Here is a 7,894-nt window from a genome sequence, read left to right as displayed (position 1 = left end):
AAATTCCCACCTAATAAATTTTGGCCAGTCAGGTTGTCTGCTCTCAAACCCTATTTCCTGATAAAATGTTATCAATGACTATACGTGCCCAAAATTTCGTCAGCAATTTTAATTTTAACACCATCCTGTGATCTCATCCTGCCTCCACTTACTTTGTAATATTCTATTACTTTGTAAAGTATATAATGTCAGTGTCATGATGACAAAGGTAGTTTTGTTGAAAAGAAAAGGGGGAAATGTGGGGAAAAGAGAGGTCGGCTTGTTAGTGTGTTTATATAGAAAGAAGTAAATTTAAGAGACTCCATTTGGCTCTGTATTTGAGATGCTGTTAATCTGTGACTCTACCCCCGATCCTGTCCTTGCTAGAGACATCGCTGTGGTAATTAAGGTTGAAAAGATTTTGGGCTGTAAGGAATGTGCTTTGTTAGGCAAATGCTTAAAGCCTGCTTGTGGTTGAAGGTCAGTACCATTCTCTTAAATCTCAGTAAAAGAAAAACATCTGTCTCCTGCCCGTCCCTGGGCAAATGGAACATCTCCATGTATCTGTATGTCTTACTGCTAATTTACTCCCTTATCTTTTGAGCAATAAATACTGAGGGAACTCAGGGGCTGGTGCCGGTGTGGGTCCTCTGTAAGCACAGCACCGGTCCCCTAGGCCCCGCTTTTCTTTCTCTATACTTTGTCTCTGTGTATTATTCTTTTTCTCAAGTCTCTCGTTCCACCTAACGAGAAGCACCCACAGGTGTGGAGGGGCAGGCCACCCCTTCAGAAAAATACAATAACAAGGCCGGGTGTGGTGGCTCATGCCTGTAATCCCAGCTCTCAGGGAGGCAGAGGCGGGAGGATAGCTTGAGCCCAGGAGTTCGAGACCTGCCTGGATAATATAGCGAGACCCCATTCTCCACAAAAAGGAAAAAAAAAGAAAAGATGAAAAATACAATAACAGAAATGAAAATTTCACCAGACTGGCTTGACAGCAGATTTGAGCAGGCAGAAGAAATAATCAACAAAGTTAAATGTAGGTTAATTTCGATTATCCAATTTGAGGAAGAAAAAGAAAAATGAGAAAAGAAAAATGAACAGATCCTCAGAGACCTGTAGAACACCACCAAGCAGACCAAAATATGTACAATTGTGGTCCTAAAATGAAAAAAAGAGTGCCAGAAAGAATGTTTGAAGAAATAATGATGGAAAACTTTGCAAATTTGATGAAAAATGTTAATCTACATATCTGAGAATCTTAATGAACTGTAAGTAGAATAAACTCAAAGAGATCCACACCTACACACATTGTAATCAATCTGTTGAAAGTTGAAGACAAAGATATCATCTTGAAACCAGTAAGAGAGAAGTGACTCATCATATTCAACCAAGAAGATTGACAGATGATCTTTCATTAGAAACCATGGAGGGTCAGGTACGATGACTCATGCTGTTAATCCTAGCACTTTGGGAGGCTGAGGTGGGAGGATTGCTTGAGTATAAGAGTTCAAAACCCCATCCCTACTTAAAAGAAAAAGGTAAAAACACAAAAAAAGAGAGACAGAGGAAGAAAGAAAGAAAGAAAGAAAGAAAGAAAGAAAGAAAGAAAGAAGGAAGGAAGGAAGGAAGGAAGGAAGGAAGGAAGGAAGGAAGGAAGGAAGGAAGGAAGGAAGGAAGGAAGGAAGGAAGGAAGGAAGGAAGGAAGGAAGGAAGGAAAGAAAGAAAGAAAGAAAGAAAGAAAGAAAGAAAGAAAGAAAGAAAGAAAGAAAGAAAGAAAGAAAAAATTCCGGAAGGAAGGAAGGAAAGAAAGAAAGAAAGAAAGGAAACCATGGAGGCCAGAATGCAATTGAAAGACATATTCAAAGTGCTGAGGGGAAAAGCTGTCAGCCAAAAACTCTAAATCTGGCAAAACTATCCCTCAAAAATGAAGGAGAAATTAAGACATTTTCAGGTAAAAAGAAACAGAGATTTCATCATTAGCAAGATAGCCGTACTAAAGTACTTTCAGGCCCAAGTGAAGGACACTAGAATATAGTATAATATAGTCAAATCCATGTAAGGAAATAAAGACACCAATAAAGGTAACTGAAATAGGTAAATATAAAAGACAATATTAATGTACTTTTTAATACCTTTTTCCATTTAATTTAAAACTTCAGCAAACAATATTTATAAATCTGTGTTGATAGGCACACATGTAAGAATGGTGTAATTTGTGCTGGGCACCGTGGCTCATGCCTGTAATCCCAGCACTTTTGGAGGCTGAGGTGGGGGGATCACAAGGTCAGGAGATCGAGACCATCCTGGCTAACAGGGTGAAACACTGTCTCTACTAAAAAATAGAAAAAATTAGCTGGGCATGGTGGCGGATGCCTGTAGTCCCAGCTACTCGGGAGGCTGAGGCAGGAGAATGGTGTGCACCCGGGAGGCGGAGCTTGCAGTGAGCCCAGATGGAGCCACTGCACTCCAGCCTGGGAGACAGAGCAAGACTCCTCCCCCCCCCAAAAAAAAAGAATGGTGTAATTTGTATGACATAACAGCACGGGGATAGGGAACAGAGCTATACAGAAATAAAGCATTTGTATACTATTGAAATTAAGTCAGTATTAATACAAACTGGATTATTAATATGCTAATTTTAATCTGTAGAGTAATCACTAAGACAAAAAAGTAGAGGAACTAAAAAAATAGAGTAAAAGAAATGATAAGTGAATTAAAATGATACAGTAGAAAATGTCTTTAATATGACAAAAAGCAGTAATAGAGGAATAGAGGAACAAAAAAAGATATAAGAAAAATAGAAAATAAACAATGAAATGGTAGACATAAAAATATGTTACAGTAATCACACTAAATATAAATGCATTACACATTTCAACTTAGACAGGTTAGCAGAAAGGATAAAATTAAAATGATGCAAGTATGTATTCTCTGCTGGAGACAAACCTTAGACACAAAGTTACAAAGAGGTTGAAAGTACAAGGCAGGAAAAGATACACTATGCGAAGAGCAACCAAAAGAAAGCTGGAGTGGCTACACTAATGCCAGACAAAATAGACTTTAATACAAAAATTACCACTAGAGAAAAGTAAGGACATTTTAATGCTAAAAGAGAAATTTATAGCTGTAAATACCTACATTAAAAAAGAAGAAAAATTGCAAATCAGTAAGAACCTTCCACTTTAAGAAATTAGAAAAGAGGCCAGGTGCCGTGGCTCACGTCTGTAGTCCCAGCACTTTGCGAGGCCAAGACAGGTGAATCACTTGAAGTCAGGAGTTTGAGACCAGCCTGGCCAACATGATGTAACCCCATCTCTATTAGAAATACAAAAATTAGCCTGGCATGGTGTCAGCCACCTATAATCCCAGCCACTTGGGAGGCTGAGGCAGGAGAATCGTTTGAACGTTTGAACGATGGGGAGGTTGCAGTGAGTGGAGATCAGGCCGCTGCACTCTAACCTGGGTGACAGAGCAAGACTCCGTCTCAAAAAAAAAAACCCTGTCTCAAAAGGAAAAAAGAAAGAAAGAAAGAAAAGAAATTAGAAAAGAGTAAGACAAACCAGAACTAGTGAAAGGAATGTTAGAATGGGAATAAAGAATGGGAATAAATAAACTAGGAAGTAGAAAAAGATAGAGAAAATCAATGAAACTAAGTTTTTGCTTTTAAAGAATCAAAACTGAGGGCACTTTAGCTAGACTGAGTAAGAAAGAAAAAAAAAGAAGAAAGGAATCGAATTACTCAAATCAGGAATAAAAGATGAGACCTTTCTACCACCTTACAGAAATGAAAAACAATTATAAGGGAATATTGTGGACAATTGTATGCCAACAAAGTATATTATCTAGATAAAATGGACACATTTTGTGCTGGGCAGGGTGGCACACATCTGTAGTTCCAGCTACTAGGGAAGCTGAGGCAGGAGGATTGCTTGAACCCAGGAGAATGGGGGTATAGTACACTTCAGCCTGGACAACGTAGCAACCTGTCAAAAAGAAGAAAAAAAAAAGACAAATTTCTCAAAAAACGTAACTACTAAAACAAAATTAAAAAGAATACAATATTTCAAAGTATTTTATCTTTTATAATGTTCTTTGACAAAAATAGAACAGAGTTAGAGATCCACAACAGAAAGATAACCAGAAAATTTTGAAGCGTTTAGAAATTAAGAAATATAAATTAAAATAATCCATAGATCAAAGAAGATAATCAGAGATTAAATCTAACTATTGGCAGATCCCTGACAATAAAAAATGAAAATATCAGTTGAGTGTGGTGGCTCACGCCTGTAATCCCAGTACTTTGGGAGGCTGAGGCAAGAGAATTCTTGAGCCTAGGAAGTTCAAAACCAGCCTGGACAACATGATGAGACCCCATCTCTACAAAATATAAAATATAAGTTAGCTGGTGTGGTGCTGCATGCCTGTAGTCCTAGCTTTTTAGGAGGCTGAGGTGGGAGGATCACTTGAGCCCAGGAGTCCAAGGCTACAGTGAGATATGACAGCACCACTGCACTCCAGCCAGGGCAACAGAGTGAGACCCTGTCTTGAAAGAAAAGAAAAGGAAAGGAAAGAAAAAGAAAAGAAGGAAGGAAGAAGGAAAACTGAAAATATTGCAAATTATACTTACATTACAAAATATTATAACATAAGATGAAGCCGAAGTCAGGTCTAGACAGAAATTATATGCTGTCTTAAGTACATATAATTAATTGGAAGGAAAAAAAACACTGACAATCAATCATATACTTAGAAAAAGAATGTCAAATTTAACCCAAGAAAAGTAAAAGTAGGCCGGGCGCGGTGGCTCAAGCCTGTAATCCCAGCACTTTGGGAGGCCGAGACGGGTGGATCACGAGGTCAGGAGATCGAGACCATCCTGGCCTACACGGTGAAACTCCGTCTCTACTGAAAAATACAAAAAAACTAGCCGGGCGAGATGGCAGGCGCCTGTAGTCCCAGCTACTCGGGAGGCTGAGGCAGGAGAATGGCGTAAACCCGGGAGGCGGAGCTTGCAGTGAACCGAGATTGCGCCACTGGACTCCAGCCTGGGCGACAGAGCGAGACTCCATCTCAAAAAAAAAAAAAAAAAAAAAAAAAAAAAAGTAAAAGTAAGGGAATTATATACATAATAGAAGAAAATAATTTGATAGGAAATAATAACAGAAAAAATCAGCAAGGCTAAAGGTTTGTTTCTTTGAAAAGACTAATAATTTTGATAAAATTTTAGCAAGACTGCAGAAGATTTTAAAACAAGACAGAAGGCATGAAATTCCAATATCAGGAATGAAAAAGGTACTGTCATTAAGGGTCCTATAGACATTAAAATTATAATAGAAAATATTACAAATAACTTTATGCCGGCAAATTTGAAAAGCTAGATGAAATAGACATATTCTAGAAAACAACACTTACTAAAATGAACTCAAGAAATAATAGAAAAATTTTCATAATCCTGTATCTATTAAAGAAATTGAGTTGGTAATTACAAAACTTTCCAAGGAGAAATCTGTACGCAAAGATGATCTTATTGGGTGAATTCTTCTAAATATTCAATGAAGGCATTTGCTAACCTTACACAAGTGATTCCAAAAGATGGGGGAATAAAAGAACGTTTCTCAACTCATGCAGCAATATGCCAAATCCTCATAAGCATGAAGCAAAAACGAAAACAAAAAAGCAAAAGTCAGGCTCATCTCGTTTTTAAACATAGATATAAAACTCCTAAATGATCTATTAGTCAATTAAACAAAACACTATGTAAAATAATAACCAAGTTGCGTTTATTCTATGAACACAGGGTAAGGTTAATATATGAAAATCAAGCAATGAAAATAGCAACTTATGGTTGAAAAATCTGTCAGTTATCACCAAAATCAAGTAGTCAAAATTAGCATCATAGGGTAAGTTTAATATATGAAAATCAAGCAATGAAAATAGTAACTTTATGGTTGAAAAAATCTGTCAGTTACCACCAAAATCAAGTAGTCAAAATTAGCATCACTGATGATAGAACAAATCAACATCATGTGTCTCCTGATTCAATGCACGGAGATACAATATCAACTATGAAGAACTCCTGCCTTTGTCACATCCTCTATGAGCTATTTAGTTCCTTTCCAATAAATGCCTTTTCTGCTTATTCAAGGTTGCTTTCTGTTGTTTAAAATCAAGAACGTGCATTAGTACAGTAGTAACAGCTATTGAGCACTAATGCTCACAGCAATGTTTTGACATAGATATTATTTATCTTTATTCTAAGATGAGGCAATAGGTAGTTACAGTTAAGAATATGACCCCAAGTCATATACACTATAATAGGTGAAGGGAAGATTAAATTTCAAGTTTACCTGTCTCCAAATTTCATTCTTTTAAACTCTCTAACCCTTCTCCCTTGACCATGCTTGGCATTTTTTACTAAGTGATTTTAGCCGGGAACCTGGTTTACCCAAATACGCAGAATCAGCAGTCTGTCTCCCTCCATACCCTTCCCTGGGGGATGTTGGAAGTTAAGGAGAGAAGATGAACATGTGCTTTTACTGTGATGCTATCTGGGGAAGAGAAAAGTTATGTGGGGTCCAGATAAAAACCATTGCCTCTCAGAGAACAAAGACATACGCTATTCCCAGGGGCCTGCTCATGAGCTCTTTTCATAAGACTCCAAACAGTAAGACTAGATTAAGGGCTACATGTAGGGCTAGCTCCCGAGTGATGGAAAAGAATCGGGACAGCTTCCTCCTGCGGCTCTCTCTCTCTCTCTCTCTCTCTCTCTCTCTCTCTCGACTCCAAACAGATGCAGCATCACAAGAGAACCTCAAGTTTTGTATTATTTACTCTAGGAACCACAAAGGGAAGGTGAAAGAAGTTTGGGGAGAAAAATTTCTCCCGTGAAAGCATGAACAAATAGGTGTTGGGGTGATGTTGATGTTGAGATAGGCAAGTGCAGGCTCCTGACTGATCTGGGGATGGAGCAGGAGGGAGTGCTGGAGACTGTGGATTCGGAGGTTACTAGTGTAGACCACCTGCAGGGAGCCACAGGCCTGGATGAGTTCTCCAGAGCAGCAGGTGTAGAATAAGAGGAGGGCTGATGACTACCATCAGGCGTGTAGTTTTAGGAGTGAAGAAGAAGAAGAATCAACAGAGGGGACAGGTTTTCATTCCTGCTTTGGCACCTGGAACAATGGGTTTGATTGCCTGTGCTACTTAAATATTCTCCTTTCATGGCCTCTTTGTAGACTCTCTCCTCGCTCACCTTCACCTCAGATTGTCCCCTGGATTTGAGGCCCCAGCCATCATAACATGTTCAGGCTTCTGAGCAGGGCTGTGAGTAGGGGGAGGGAGGGAAAACATCAGGGGAAAGAATTTATCTGAATGCACATAGAGACTTCAAAGAAGGTCTTTTCCTGGGAAATTCTGGTAACATTTCTCTCTATCCAATAAAAAGTGGGTGAAAGGCAGCGTCACTAGTTTCTGGCAGACTAAGCCCCTGAGAAGGTCCTGCTGCACGGATGTGTGTAACTGAAACTGTGTCTAGGGAGCTTGTGATCTATACAGAAGTAGCAAGGGCAAGAGGGACAAGAGAGGGTCAAAGGCACAGAGGCAGTGGGTGGGGAGACCCAGGCACGGAAGCCCGTGTTTCTCTGTGAATGCTTGGAAATTCCTGACTGGGTCCAAACAGTAGAATATGGCTGGATTCTAGAGTCTGTTTTCAGAGTAATAGAATTGATAAGGAAGCTCATTTTCAGACTTATCATTAGTTATCAGATGACGGAGGGTTAGAGAAGCCACAGTAAGAGGAAGAGATTCTAAGGCTAACTTCTTAGGACCCCACCCCATCCCTAAATTTTCAGGTGGGAGACAGAGGAGTGTTATGCATCTCTGTATCATTCTTTATTGGAGTGGGGAGAGAGAGAAA

The sequence above is a fragment of the Rhinopithecus roxellana genome, chromosome 4, assembly GCF_007565055.1.
Source record: "Rhinopithecus roxellana isolate Shanxi Qingling chromosome 4, ASM756505v1, whole genome shotgun sequence".
In the NCBI taxonomy this organism is placed as follows: domain Eukaryota; kingdom Metazoa; phylum Chordata; class Mammalia; order Primates; family Cercopithecidae; genus Rhinopithecus; species Rhinopithecus roxellana.
The sequence above is the reverse complement of the archived record's forward strand: the minus strand, read 5'-3'. Positions refer to the sequence as shown.